Below are 14,442 nucleotides of genomic sequence, written 5' to 3'. Positions count from 1 at the left end.
AAAGGTACAGTGGATACAAAATATTGACTACTATGTCCAAATATCCTTCGCGTGGTATGTGCCCTTGTTACCCGAATCAATATCCTCTAACTCATAATACATATGGCCAATCCTACGCAGGACTTTCGCTTTTACTCCCACAGGTGCAAGTTTTGAATTAAAATATTCTGCCTTGAGCTTTGGTAAAATGTCCGTCTGTACACGTTCTGTCCGATTGTAAAGTGCTTCGTCCTAGATCTTAGATTATATGTCCGTGCGTTCTTGTCATAAGCTTTACGCATATACTCATTAATTTTGTCCCGAATAAAAGAAAATTCGTCCTGTCTCTCTACACATGAGTCATTGTCTGCCAAAATTTGAAATTTTCGTAAAATTTCTTAGACCTTGCCATTATTTAAAATGTTCTGTCCAAAAACTACCTGATACGGTGTCCTGCCAACTGATTGATGTACACTGTTGCGTAAAAAACTGTTAATACTTGGTATATAAACATCCCACTCCCTCTGATTGTCCCTGACATAGCTCCTCAACGCTTAATTAATAGAGCAGTTGACCCGTTCACTGGCGTTAGTTTGAGGGATATAGACAGCTGTCAAAACATGCTCTACACCATTCTTATTCAAACTCTTTACTTTTAAACTGGGAACCATTATCTGAGAAAATGGTTTCAGGTACACCGTAACATGTAAAAATTTCAGTCCGTAAATAGTGAATTATGTGTTTTGAAATAAACTTCTTGAGAGGTTTCAAAAACGTGAATTTAAAAAATGGTCCAAAATAATCAAAATACCTATATGTCCGGATTTTGTCTTAGGTAAGGGTCCTATTAAGTCAATATAAAGTCGTTGAACAGGTCTTTCAGTCGTTACCATCTTACCTAATGGTGGTCTTAATGTCGAAGTCGGAGTCTTAGAGGTCTTACACAAGTCACAATTTAAATTTTAAAACATAAGTCTTTACGTCCGTCGCAAGTCCTGGCCAAAAGAAATATCGTCTAACACGTTCCAAGGTCTTAGCAATACCGCCATGGGCAGAATTGGGTGCATCATGAGAAGAGAATATAATGTTGTTACGTAATTCCCTGGGTACTAAGAGTCTCCAAGATTCGGATTCGCCTATCTCACCAGATGAGAAATCAACTCTATTATAAATATATTTATCAATGACCTTGTAGTCTGGAAATCCGGATGCAGAAAAATCTTCACGTAGTTTATCGTATTCAGTGCTATCAAAAGCAGCTGATTGTAAGTCAATAGTAGGTAAAGAATCAATCTCAATAGCATTTACGAAAGTTTCACCCTCGTGTGCACGTGACAATGTGTCTGGAACCACATTGTCCTTTCCACTACGGTGTTCAATGGAAAAATTGAAGGCCTGGAGCTTTAAGGACCACCTATCCAACCTACCAGAAAGATACCTTTGACCCATGAGCCATTTAAGGCTCGCATGGTCAGTAACCACCGTAAACTCCTGACCTTCTATATATGGCCTAAACTTCTTGATTGCCATAACCACAGCTAGACACTCTGTTATAGTGTAGTTGCGTTGTGATTTGTTTAGCTTCTGGAACATGTATGCAATGGGTCTCTGTCCCTTCGTCGCCCTTCTGCGCCAATACCGCACCTATGCCATATGCATCACATTGTAAAATAAAAGGCTTTTCATAATTAGGGTGCATAATTAGTAGTGGCGCAGACGTCAGTCTAGTCTTTAATTGATTGAGTAGTGTTCTGTCGTCTGTCCTGTTCACACGTGTTTTTACTCTGTCCGCAATTGAATGTTGTTTATCGTGTGATTTAATGCTTAATGTATTGTCCACACCGTTGTGTCCGCGTCGAAACAAAAAGAAAAAACAAAAAAATTTACAAACAAACAATCAAAAAAGAACAAAAAGAAATAGTGAAATATATTTAAAATTAAAAATAATAAAATACAATAAATAAACATATGGAATAAAAACAAATACAACACTCTCTTATACAAAACAATAACATAAAAAAAAACAATTTAAATGCAACAAGAACAATATTCACAAATAAAACAGAAAGAGAAATTTGAAGAAAAAAAAATACCGCTAAATGCAACAACAATAACACTTGTTAATAATGTTGACACAATAGGCTGTTTTTTATCATAATGACCACATCAGGGCTTTTATGGCTCCTTTGTCATTGTGAAACCTTTTCCCTATCCTCTGACCACTAATTTCTTGTGATATTGGTGTTATATATTCATTGTTGTTGAACTGTTTGATGACGAAGGTATAGCACTGGTCACCAAGCAGTTTAATTAACAATAATCAATTATAAAAGCATAGGAAAAAGACAATTGATATGAATCTCTTCTTGTATCGTAATGGCGGGTCGCTTGTGCATCGACTTTTGCAACATACGCGGGTTGAGACCGAATTTTTTCTCTGTATATGCTCACGTTTGTCTCCATCATCCGGATGTTTTCGCCTTATGTGAAATCCAGGTATCTAAGAATGCTGATCCACAGGATTTTTATATACCTGTGTATCACCTTCTATCGCTTTTCAACTTCCATCGGGGCATTGTCCGAACAGTGAAATTGTAGTTACTGGTGATTTCAATGTTTACAACTCATCTTGGCTTCGCCATTCTAGTAATACAACTCCGGAAGGCCAATATGTTGAGTTATATGCCGCGCACAACCAATTGCGCAATTAGTGAATGAACCAACACATATTTCATGTGTTGAAGGGCACCAAAATAATACCCTCGACCTCTTTCTCACCTCACATCTTGATAAGTATGAAGTGGATATTCTTGCACCACTCGGAAATTCGGATCACTGCACCATCTCCGCCTCCTTTTCGCTCTCTGAACTTCGTAACGTTTCAAAAACAGCTTCGAAACGTTTAATTTTTTTTACGAAAAGGCTCGCTGGGCTCAGCTCAACGAATTCTATAGGCAATTCAATTGGAAACTTTGTTTCCTAGACAATAATGTCAATGCCATGGCGAAAATGGTTGAAAATATAATTATGCTGGGAATGATAACAGTCATTCCATCAAAAAAAAATCGTCGATTAGGCCTAGGCAAAAGTTTTGGTTTAATCAGAAGTGCAAACATGCAATCAGATCCAGAGAGGAAGCTTTCAGAATTTGGCGTAGTAACAAAAACATCCAAACTGATAAGCTGTGCAAAAAGGCGAGGTCTTCGTGTGCCAGAGTGCTAAGATGCCAAAAAGCTCTACACGAGCAGCGCCTTCGTGCTAAGGTTATTGCTGCTCCTAGGGGCAGCAAAACCTTTTGTTCTTCAATTCCGACGCTTTTCAAGGAATACCAAACATTCTCTGACACTGAGTTATTCGCAAACAATTCTTGCTTGCCGGTTAGCGATCAACCACTTTCCGAGCTCGAAAGGGTATCAGTAACTATGCCAAATATATTAAAAAGGTTCTAACAGATCTGAACATTAACAAGTCTCCTGGACCAGATGGCATACCGGCACTGGTCTTGAAGCAGTGCTCTTCGACGCTAGCTCGTCCATTAGCTAATCTTTTCAGCATTCTATACCATGCCGTCAAATTTCCTGCATGCTGGAAGATTGCTAATGTAACGCCAATTCCTAAAAAGGGATAGGCTAATAATCCTGAATATTACCGTCCAATAGCAATTTGTTCAGCACTTTCTAAAGTTATGGAAAGTATGGTCAATTTCCATCTTGTCAAGTATTTAGAGACCAACAATTTATTTAACGATCGCCAGTATGGCTTTCGTAGAGGTCGCTCTACGGGAGACTTACTAGCCTTCCTTTCGGAGAAATGGTGTCATTCCATTCACCATTTTGGCGAAAGTAAAATGGTGGCTCTAGATATTTCAAAGGCGTTTGATATAGTGTGGCATGGTGCACTTGTATCAAAACTAATTGCATTTGGTGTCAGTAATAACTTCTCTCGATTTATTTCGAGCTTTCTCAGAGATCGCACTATACGAGTTGTTATAGATGGGATCTCATCAAACGAGTTCAAGATTAATTCAGGAGTACCGCAAGGCTCCGTTCTTTCCCCAACCCTATTTCTTATCTTTATAGATGACCTTCTATGTCAAACTTCCAACACTATCTACTCTTTTGCGGATGACAGCAGTATCTGCCATTCTTATTCATTCAATCATAGGCCAAGCAATCTAGAGATTGGGGCAATGAGGCGCAATATGAATGAATCGCTTAATCACGACTTGATAAAAATCTCTGAATGGGGTCGTGTTAACAGAGTCGATTTTAACGCCCGTAAGACTCAATGTTGTTTTTTAACACATAAACGCTTGTCAGATATTGTTGATCCATTTATATATATGGGTGGTGTAAATATTAAGGAATCAGAAACTCTTGATGTTCTGGGCATGAAAATTCAGTGCGATGTCCGCTGGACTAAACACATTTTTCAAGTGTCGAAAGAAGCATTCAAGTGTCTCGGTTTTTTGAAACGGTGCACAGTGGTATAGGAAATAAAAAGAGGGAAATAATTCGGTAACTTCTAAACGGTTAATCCGATTTTAATGAAATTTGGTATGCAGGAGGTGTTGTCGAGTTTAGGTTTTGAATTTGGACCTTATAGGCCAACCAGGGGCCCGGCGGGGGATCCTCAAATTAGGACACCTCGGCTATGTTAAATTTTTAAAACGATCCTATTTCTTCATTTGAGTTCCGATTTAAAAAAATTTCGTATATAGAATCTCCTCATTGAGCGTCGTAGCAGTAAATTATCTCTTATAGTTTAGGAGATATTCGCATTTGAAAATTAAAATTTTAAAATTTTTACCGTCCTTACTTTAGTTTTTTGATAATACCGGGTCCAAATATTTTCGATTTTCGCCATTTTTTTTTATTCGCTTAACAACAAGTTTATATATCAAGCAGTGAAAGAATTATGTAAAAATCATGACTGAGTCCAAAGTTATAGGCATTTTAATTTAAAAAATTAAAAAAAGGCGATTTTTTGCCATTTTTTTGGGAAAAAAGTATCTTTTTCTTTTTAAGTTATCTAAAAAGTTTCTAAGAAGATGTATATAGAATTTATACTTTTTGGAAAGCTGACTTTACATAAAATACGATAAATGAAACAAAACCTAAAAATTTTTGATACCGAGGGGACCAGGTCCATCCAAAAAAACCCTATTTTTTATGGAAAATTCAATTTTGAGCAAAAATTCTCAAATCGCATAGTCGATATCAAATTATAGTGACCTGTTTTATATGACCCAATATGTTCTTAATCATTTTGTAACGGATTTCGATAACCCCGCCCCTGGTATGGATATAATAGGCAAAAATCCCATTTTTGGGATTTTTTAAAACTTTTTTGGGAATTCCGGGATTTCTAATAAGAAAATTCGAAATTTTTATTTAATTTTGGATTTTGAGTAAAAAAATCTACCTAACTGTAAAATTTCATCAAAAAATATTCATAAATAAAATTTTTATTGCAATTTGAAAAATTTGTAACTTCGCAAAAACTGAATAAAAAACATTTTTTAATTTTTTTTTTTAAGTATTCCGCGAATTTTTTAATTTTCAAAAATTATATACAGTTTTGAAAAATAGACAAAATTACCTTTCCATTGATATATAACATGCCTACCTAATGTTTTTTAAGTGTCAAATTAATTAGGGAAAACTCAACATCTTTTAGAGAATTTACCTAGTACTATTATTTTCATCCATACATTTGTTAGGCATGTTTTACTACCTAAATTTTTATGAATTTTTACAGCCACTTTTTACGATTAATCTTTTATTCTTTATCCCTAAAAAAATTAACAAGTATTTATTTTATATAAAAATAGTCTTTATTTATTTTTTTTTATAAATTAATATAATTTTGTAAAATAATCGGTATCACAGTAGTCCATATCTAAAAGATAAAGTAAATCTTTAAATTCATGAATATTTTCAAATGCTAACGTTTTGTAGCAAATCCAACGTTTCCTTATAGTAGATAAAACAGGATCAGAAGATAGAATCAGATTATTAAAAATATCTTCATTTTTAGACTGCCTAGAACACTTCCTTGAGCTAAACTGATGAATATGCTTAAAGTCTTTATTCCTCGATTCTTGGGGTTCTTCTGTAAGCTCTCCTAAAGGCAGAATATTATGTTCTATGATGACCTTTCCATGACATAATATCTTGTGAACTGTAGGTGGTATTTCTTTCCAGGGATATAATTCCAAAAGTAATTTAGAAACTTTTGTAGAATACTCTCCAAATTTTGTTGCGTTTACTTTATGCTTGCTATTTATCGCCATTAGAATAATATTGACCTTTTGCAGTAAATCCATATTAATTCCGGTTATTTCGGAAGTAGTTTCAAAATGTTTGAAAAAACGTCTAGCGGTATTACCATCGTTTGTGCTTCCATATCCTGTGAGTGGTTTATCAATATTTAATCCCATCCGCTTTTTAAATTCCTCTTGAATTCTTCTTTTCTCACTGGCTCTCATTTCCATTAACTCCTTATTGTTATTTGCACTTTTGTTTGCATTTTCCGGTATGCTTCTGTACTTTAAATCATATGCTAAATGTAGAAAATGTTCCAGAAATCGTATGCGAGCATGTAGCGGGGATATTCCAAATTGTAATGTTTCCTCATTTATTGACCTTTGCTTGGAAATATTCGAAAATTCTGATTTTTTATCACCACATATGTAGCAGTACCAAGTAGATGATGTTCCTGTAATGGCATTTCCAACTTTCCCATCAATCATTGTAAGTTTTAAATCATAGGACATGTTAAACGAATAATTTTCTATTTCGATTGTTATAGGTTCCAAGTTTTTAATTTCTGCTTCAATACGATTTATCAAATCTTGCGTTGTTGTTTTGGATTCCTTTATATACTCAAAGCTTATTGGCCTACAAAAAGCTTTGGATTCTGGAGTCGAATTCTTCCAAATATCATCGAAACTGGTTGATGGAGAATCGCTGTCAGCATACTTTCGAATTCTTAATGGAACTAGCGATGCCATAAATACACTTTTATACTCGGAAGATGATTCACTTGTGTTGATTTGTTTATATTCCGAGAGTGCTGATAATCCATCACATCCCCACCTACAAATGAGTTGAAGATCAGAAGAATTTATTTTTTTTAGTTGGTCTGAAGAAAAGTCAGAAGCAATCCTTAAAGCAGTATTTTCGAGTAGAGCGCCGAGTCCAATATCACCCTTCCGATCAGTTATTTCAATAGGAGGTGGTATAATGGTTTTCTTTTTTTCATTTATTTTGTCATATGATGGTAAAACATCCACTCCTTTTTCAGATAGCGCCTTTCTTAACGTTATGTAGTTATCACGACTTAATCCCTTCTTCCTCAGTGAACGTTGTATCAGATGATGGTGTGGGTATACTCTTTACAATTCTTTTCAGTCGTCTTGGTGATGCGGTTGGAAGAATATTTGCAATTTTTATGGCATCCAAAGGCCGTTTTTCTTTTCTTAACATTGCTTTAAAAGTGTCCGAAACTTCTTCGTTAGATAAGGTTTCTAGTGAAGTTGATAACCTTTTCCTCTTTGATTTTGAGCTCAAATCCTCATACTGCTTACAGGGAGCACCAACAGTTGATACGCAAATAGCAACTTCTACACATTCATCCTGCCAATCAGCAATGGAATACCGAACACTCTTCAGTTTTATATCAACTGATTTTATAAAATTTTCAATTTTACATATATCAGTTTTATCCACTTTATTTTTATATGCAGTTTCAATATATTTCAATAAGAAGTTGACTTTATCTTGAAAAGGAGCTGAAGAGTGTTCAAATAAAATGGAGCACAAATCATTTTTTTAGTACGATCGCCATGGTTAGAAAATTACAAATAATTACAAACAGATATAAACCTGTCTTATATATTAATTACAGGTACTTAAATTAAATTATTTTTTAAAGGGTTATGATATTCTACCTAATATGTCTAACGTTTCCTTATGTAATGAATTTTTCCTCAATAGGTCACTTTAATAGGTAGCTTATTAAAATGACCTATAGGGGTAAAAATCATTACAGTTTAAAAAATAATACCTGTACATTTTATAATATATGTAACAAATTTAAGAGTTAACCTTATGGATGAAAATAATAGTGCTAGGTAAATTTCCTAAAAGATGTTGAGTTTTCCCTAATTAATTTGTCACTTAAAAAACATTAGGTAGGCATGTTATATATCAATGGAAAGGTAATTTTGTAAGGTAATTAAAAAATTAAAAAATGTTTTTTATTCAGTTTTTGCGAAGATACAAATTTTTCAAATTGCAATAAAAATTTTATTTATGAATATTTTTGATGAAATTTTACAGTTAAATAAAAATTTCGTATTTTCTTATTAGAAATCCCGGAATTCCCAAAAATTTAAAAAAATCCCAAAAACGGGATTTTTTGGTTTTTTGCCTATTATATCCATAGCAGGGGCGGGGTTATCGAAACCCGTTACAAAATGATTAAAAACATATTGGGTCATATAAAACAGGTCACTATAATTTGATATCGACTATGCGATTTGAGAATTTTTGCTCAAAATTGAATTTTCCGTAAAAAATAGGGTTTTTTTTTGGATGGACCTGGTCCCCTCGGTATCAAAAATTTTTAGGTTTTGTTTCATTTATCGTATTTTATGTAAAGTCAGCTTTCCAAAAAGTATAAATTCTATATACATCTTCTTAGAAACTTTTTAGATAACTTAAAAAGAAAAAGATACTTTTTTCCCAAAAAAATGGCAAAAAATCGCCTTTTTTTAATTTTTTAAATTAAAATGCCTATAACTTTGGACACAGTCATGATTTTTACATAATTCTTTCACTGCTTGATATATAAACTTGTTGTTAAGCGAATAATAAAAAATGGCGAAAATCGGGAATATTTGGACCCGCTATTATCAAAAAACTAAAGGACGGTAAAAGTTTTAAAATTTTAATTTTCAAATGCGAATATCTCCTAAACTATAAGAGATAATTTACTGCTACTCAAATGAAGAAATAGGATCGTTTTAAAAATTTAACATAGCCGAGGTGTCCTAATTTTAGGACCCTCCGCCGGGCCCCTGGTTGGCCTATAAGGTCCAAATTCAAAACCTAAACTCGACAACACCTCCTCTTTGTGCATACCAAACTTCATTAATATCGGATTAACCGTTTAGAAGTTACCGAATTATTTCCCTCTTATTTTTCCTATACCACTGTGCGGTGTAAGACATACTTCACTCCATCTGATCTTCTTACTATTTACACCACTTATATCCGACCGAAAATGGAATACAACTCTCATGTATGGGCCGGAGCTTCGAAGTCTATTTTGGAGCTACTCGACCGCGTACAGGAGAGGGGTATCCAACTCTATTGATTCACTGGAGCACCGTCGCAACGTGGGGTGTATTTCACTGTTCTATCGATACTACAATGGAATGTGTTCCTTTGAAATTAGGGAACTTGTTCCCGATACCCGTATATTCTTGCGTAACACACGTCTTTCTTCAAGAACACACCCATTTGTGGTAGATTGGCCAGTGGCACAACACATTACAGGGAAAATTCATTCTTCAGCCGCGCTGTTCATATGTGGAATAAACTTCCTGCAGAGGTATTCCCTGCCACTTTCGATATAAGAAGACTTAAATCAAATGTCCACAAACACTACTCCCTCTATCCTCCTTCACACAACCTATTTTCCTAGTTGCAACACAATGCTTCGCATAAGTAGGGGTCATACCCTGAGTGCTGGTCCAATTAAAAAAAAAAACTGCCGTTCCCTTCAGGAAAGAGTTTTGGTTATTGAAATACGAGTTTTCCTTATTTAAAATAAGAGTATAGCGCTGAAATTTTGCATAAACAAGTTCTATACAAACGAAATCTATGTACAAAATTTTATGAGTATCGGTTCATAATTAACGCATATAAAGGTCCTCTTCAGAAAATTACTCATACGCTCACGGTTTAAAAATTTAAATAAAATATTTGGTTTTTAAAAATTAATATTTTGTTAGTTCAAAAGAGCTCGGTCCATAATTGACTTAAGCCATATTCCAAATATCACCCTGATGTTTATAGGGGAGCATTCCTTTTATGGCATACAGTTTGATGGTGGGCACAGCCGAATATAACACTCTTACTTGTTAATTTTCATACTGCTCTACGTTGGCCATGAAGCAGTAACTTTAGCTTTTATTACATTTGAAAAAAGGCACATTAAGTTGGGTTTCCAATGATGGTCAATTTATGATAATCGATGAAAAAGGTTATGAGTTGTGCTAAGTTTTATAAAAATATAGCATATTTCTTCCATACAAAAACGTTCATGTTTCTGGTTTTCTTTGTAACAAGTTTAAAAAATGTTTATAAACATTTTTATACAAAAATTAATTTGTATGGAGAAAACCAAAAATTCGAGAAACATTCTATTAGAAAAATTGGCATAAATCATCCAGTTTTTCATAGATTTTTATGAAATAACAAGTTTTAGAAACCTTCCTTTATGTGATTCTTCAGGAAAGTAATAAAAGATGAACTCACTGCCTCATGGTCAAAGTAGAGCATGATGAAAATGAAAATTTTTTAAAAAAGTGTGAGTTTTTTTACTTAAACGACCGTAACTCAGACATTTGACCATAAATTTTGGATTTCTGTTTTTGGATTAAAAGACACTTGTATCATTAGAAAAAATATCGGATTTGAAAATCGGATGAAAACTACTAAACTTATGATTTTTCAAATTTAAAACTTCAAATATGGCTCTTTTTCGCATCTTTTGCTCTTAAAAAGTAAGTTAACGAAGTGATAGGGGAAAACTAAAAATATATTCGTACTCTATGGACTATAACGAAATAGAATTGGTATATGAGAACGCCTGCATTTTATTTTTCTTCACTTTTGTATCACAGTGTTATTTATAACAATAAGACATCAAAATATGTATGGGGGTCCGTGAAATTAAATAAATTCCTCAAGGGGTCCGCGAAGTAAAAAATGGTGGGAACCGCTGATTTAAAACATAAGTCTTTACGTCCGTCGCAAGTCCTGGCCAAAAGAAATATCGTCTAACACGTTCCAAGGTCTTAGCAATACCGCCATGGGCAGAATTGGGTGCATCATGAGAAGAGAATATAATGTTGTTACGTAATTCCCTGGGTACTAAGAGTCTCCAAGATTCGGATTCGCCTATCTCACCAGATGAGAAATCAACTCTATTATAAATATATTTATCAATGACCTTGTAGTCTGGAAATCCGGATGCAGAAAAATCTTCACGTAGTTTATCGTATTCAGTGCTATCAAAAGCAGCTGATTGTAAGTCAATAGTAGGTAAAGAATCAATCTCAATAGCATTTACGAAAGTTTCACCCTCGTGTGCACGTGACAATGTGTCTGGAACCACATTGTCCTTTCCACTACGGTGTTCAATGGAAAAATTGAAGGCCTGGAGCTTTAAGGACCACCTATCCAACCTACCAGAAAGATACCTTTGACCCATGAGCCATTTAAGGCTCGCATGGTCAGTAACCACCGTAAACTCCTGACCTTCTATATATGGCCTAAACTTCTTGATTGCCATAACCACAGCTAGACACTCTGTTATAGTGTAGTTGCGTTGTGATTTGTTTAGCTTCTGGAACATGTATGCAATGGGTCTCTCTGTCCCTTCGTCGCCCTTCTGCGCCAATACAGCACTGGTCACCAAGCAGTTTAATTAACAATAATCAATTATAGGAGCACTATATCATAGGAAAAAGACAATTGATATGAATCTCTTCTTGTATCGTAATGGCGGGTCGCTTGTGCATCGACTTTTGCAACATACGCGGGTTGAGACCGAATTTTTTCTCTGTATATGCTCACGTTTGTCTCCATCATCCGGATGTTTTCGCCTTATGTGAAATCCAGGTATCTAAGAATGCTGATCCACAGGATTTTTATATACCTGTGTATCACCTTCTATCGCTTTTCAACTTCCATCGGGGCATTGTCCGAACAGTGAAATTGTAGTTACTGGTGATTTCAATGTTTACAACTCATTCTAGTAATACAACTCCGGAAGGCCAATATGTTGAGTTATATGCCGCGCACAACCAATTGCGCAATTAGTGAATGAACCAACACATATTTCATGTGTTGAAGGGCACCAAAATAATACCCTCGACCTCTTTCTCACCTCACATCTTGATAAGTATGAAGTGGATATTCTTGCACCTCTCGGAAATTCGGATCACTGCACCATCTCCGCCTCCTTTTCGCTCTCTGAACTTCGTAACGTTTCAAAAACAGCTTCGAAACGTTTAATTTTTTTTACGAAAAGGCTCGCTGGGCTCAGCTCAACGAATTCTATAGGCAATTCAATTGGAAACTTTGTTTCCTAGACAATAATGTCAATGCCATGGCGAAAATGGTTGAAAATATAATTATGCTGGGAATGATAACAGTCATTCCATCAAAAAAAAATCGTCGATTAGGCCTAGGCAAAAGTTTTGGTTTAATCAGAAGTGCAAACATGCAATCAGATCCAGAGAGGAAGCTTTCAGAATTTGGCGTAGTAACAAAAACATCCAAACTGATAAGCTGTGCAAAAAGGCGAGGTCTTCGTGTGCCAGAGTGCTAAGATGCCAAAAAGCTCTACACGAGCAGCGCCTTCGTGCTAAGGTTATTGCTGCTCCTAGGGGCAGCAAAACCTTTTGTTCTTCAATTCCGACGCTTTTCAAGGAATACCAAACATTCTCTGACACTGAGTTATTCGCAAACAATTCTTGCTTGCCGGTTAGCGATCAACCACTTTCCGAGCTCGAAAGGGTATCAGTAACTATGCCAAATATATTAAAAAGGTTCTAACAGATCTGAACATTAACAAGTCTCCTGGACCAGATGGCATACCGGCACTGGTCTTGAAGCAGTGCTCTTCGACGCTAGCTCGTCCATTAGCTAATCTTTTCAGCATTCTATACCATGCCGTCAAATTTCCTGCATGCTGGAAGATTGCTAATGTAACGCCAATTCCTAAAAAGGGATAGGCTAATAATCCTGAATATTACCGTCCAATAGCAATTTGTTCAGCACTTTCTAAAGTTATGGAAAGTATGGTCAATTTCCATCTTGTCAAGTATTTAGAGACCAACAATTTATTTAACGATCGCCAGTATGGCTTTCGTAGAGGTCGCTCTACGGGAGACTTACTAGCCTTCCTTTCGGAGAAATGGTGTCATTCCATTCACCATTTTGGCGAAAGTAAAATGGTGGCTCTAGATATTTCAAAGGCGTTTGATATAGTGTGGCATGGTGCACTTGTATCAAAACTAATTGCATTTGGTGTCAGTAATAACTTCTCTCGATTTATTTCGAGCTTTCTCAGAGATCGCACTATACGAGTTGTTATAGATGGGATCTCATCAAACGAGTTCAAGATTAATTCAGGAGTACCGCAAGGCTCCGTTCTTTCCCCAACCCTATTTCTTATCTTTATAGATGACCTTCTATGTCAAACTTCCAACACTATCTACTCTTTTGCGGATGACAGCAGTATCTGCCATTCTTATTCATTCAATCATAGGCCAAGCAATCTAGAGATTGGGGCAATGAGGCGCAATATGAATGAATCGCTTAATCACGACTTGATAAAAATCTCTGAATGGGGTCGTGTTAACAGAGTCGATTTTAACGCCCGTAAGACTCAATGTTGTTTTTTAACACATAAACGCTTGTCAGATATTGTTGATCCATTTATATATATGGGTGGTGTAAATATTAAGGAATCAGAAACTCTTGATGTTCTGGGCATGAAAATTCAGTGCGATGTCCGCTGGACTAAACACATTTTTCAAGTGTCGAAAGAAGCATTCAAGTGTCTCGGTTTTTTGAAACGGTGCACAGTGGTATAGGAAATAAAAAGAGGGAAATAATTCGGTAACTTCTAAACGGTTAATCCGATTTTAATGAAATTTGGTATGCAGGAGGTGTTGTCGAGTTTAGGTTTTGAATTTGGACCTTATAGGCCAACCAGGGGCCCGGCGGGGGATCCTCAAATTAGGACACCTCGGCTATGTTAAATTTTTAAAACGATCCTATTTCTTCATTTGAGTTCCGATTTAAAAAAATTTCGTATATAGAATCTCCTCATTGAGCGTCGTAGCAGTAAATTATCTCTTATAGTTTAGGAGATATTCGCATTTGAAAATTAAAATTTTAAAATTTTTACCGTCCTTACTTTAGTTTTTTGATAATACCGGGTCCAAATATTTTCGATTTTCGCCATTTTTTTTTATTCGCTTAACAACAAGTTTATATATCAAGCAGTGAAAGAATTATGTAAAAATCATGACTGAGTCCAAAGTTATAGGCATTTTAATTTAAAAAATTAAAAAAAGGCGATTTTTTGCCATTTTTTTGGGAAAAAAGTATCTTTTTCTTTTTAAGTTATCTAAAAAGTTTCTAAGAAGATGTA

Source organism: Lucilia sericata, unplaced genomic scaffold, assembly GCF_015586225.1.
Source record: "Lucilia sericata isolate MDLA Ls3-8-SP2 unplaced genomic scaffold, ASM1558622v1 Contig000071F_arrow, whole genome shotgun sequence".
Lineage (NCBI taxonomy): Eukaryota > Metazoa > Arthropoda > Insecta > Diptera > Calliphoridae > Lucilia > Lucilia sericata.
Note: the sequence above shows the minus strand (reverse complement) of the source record.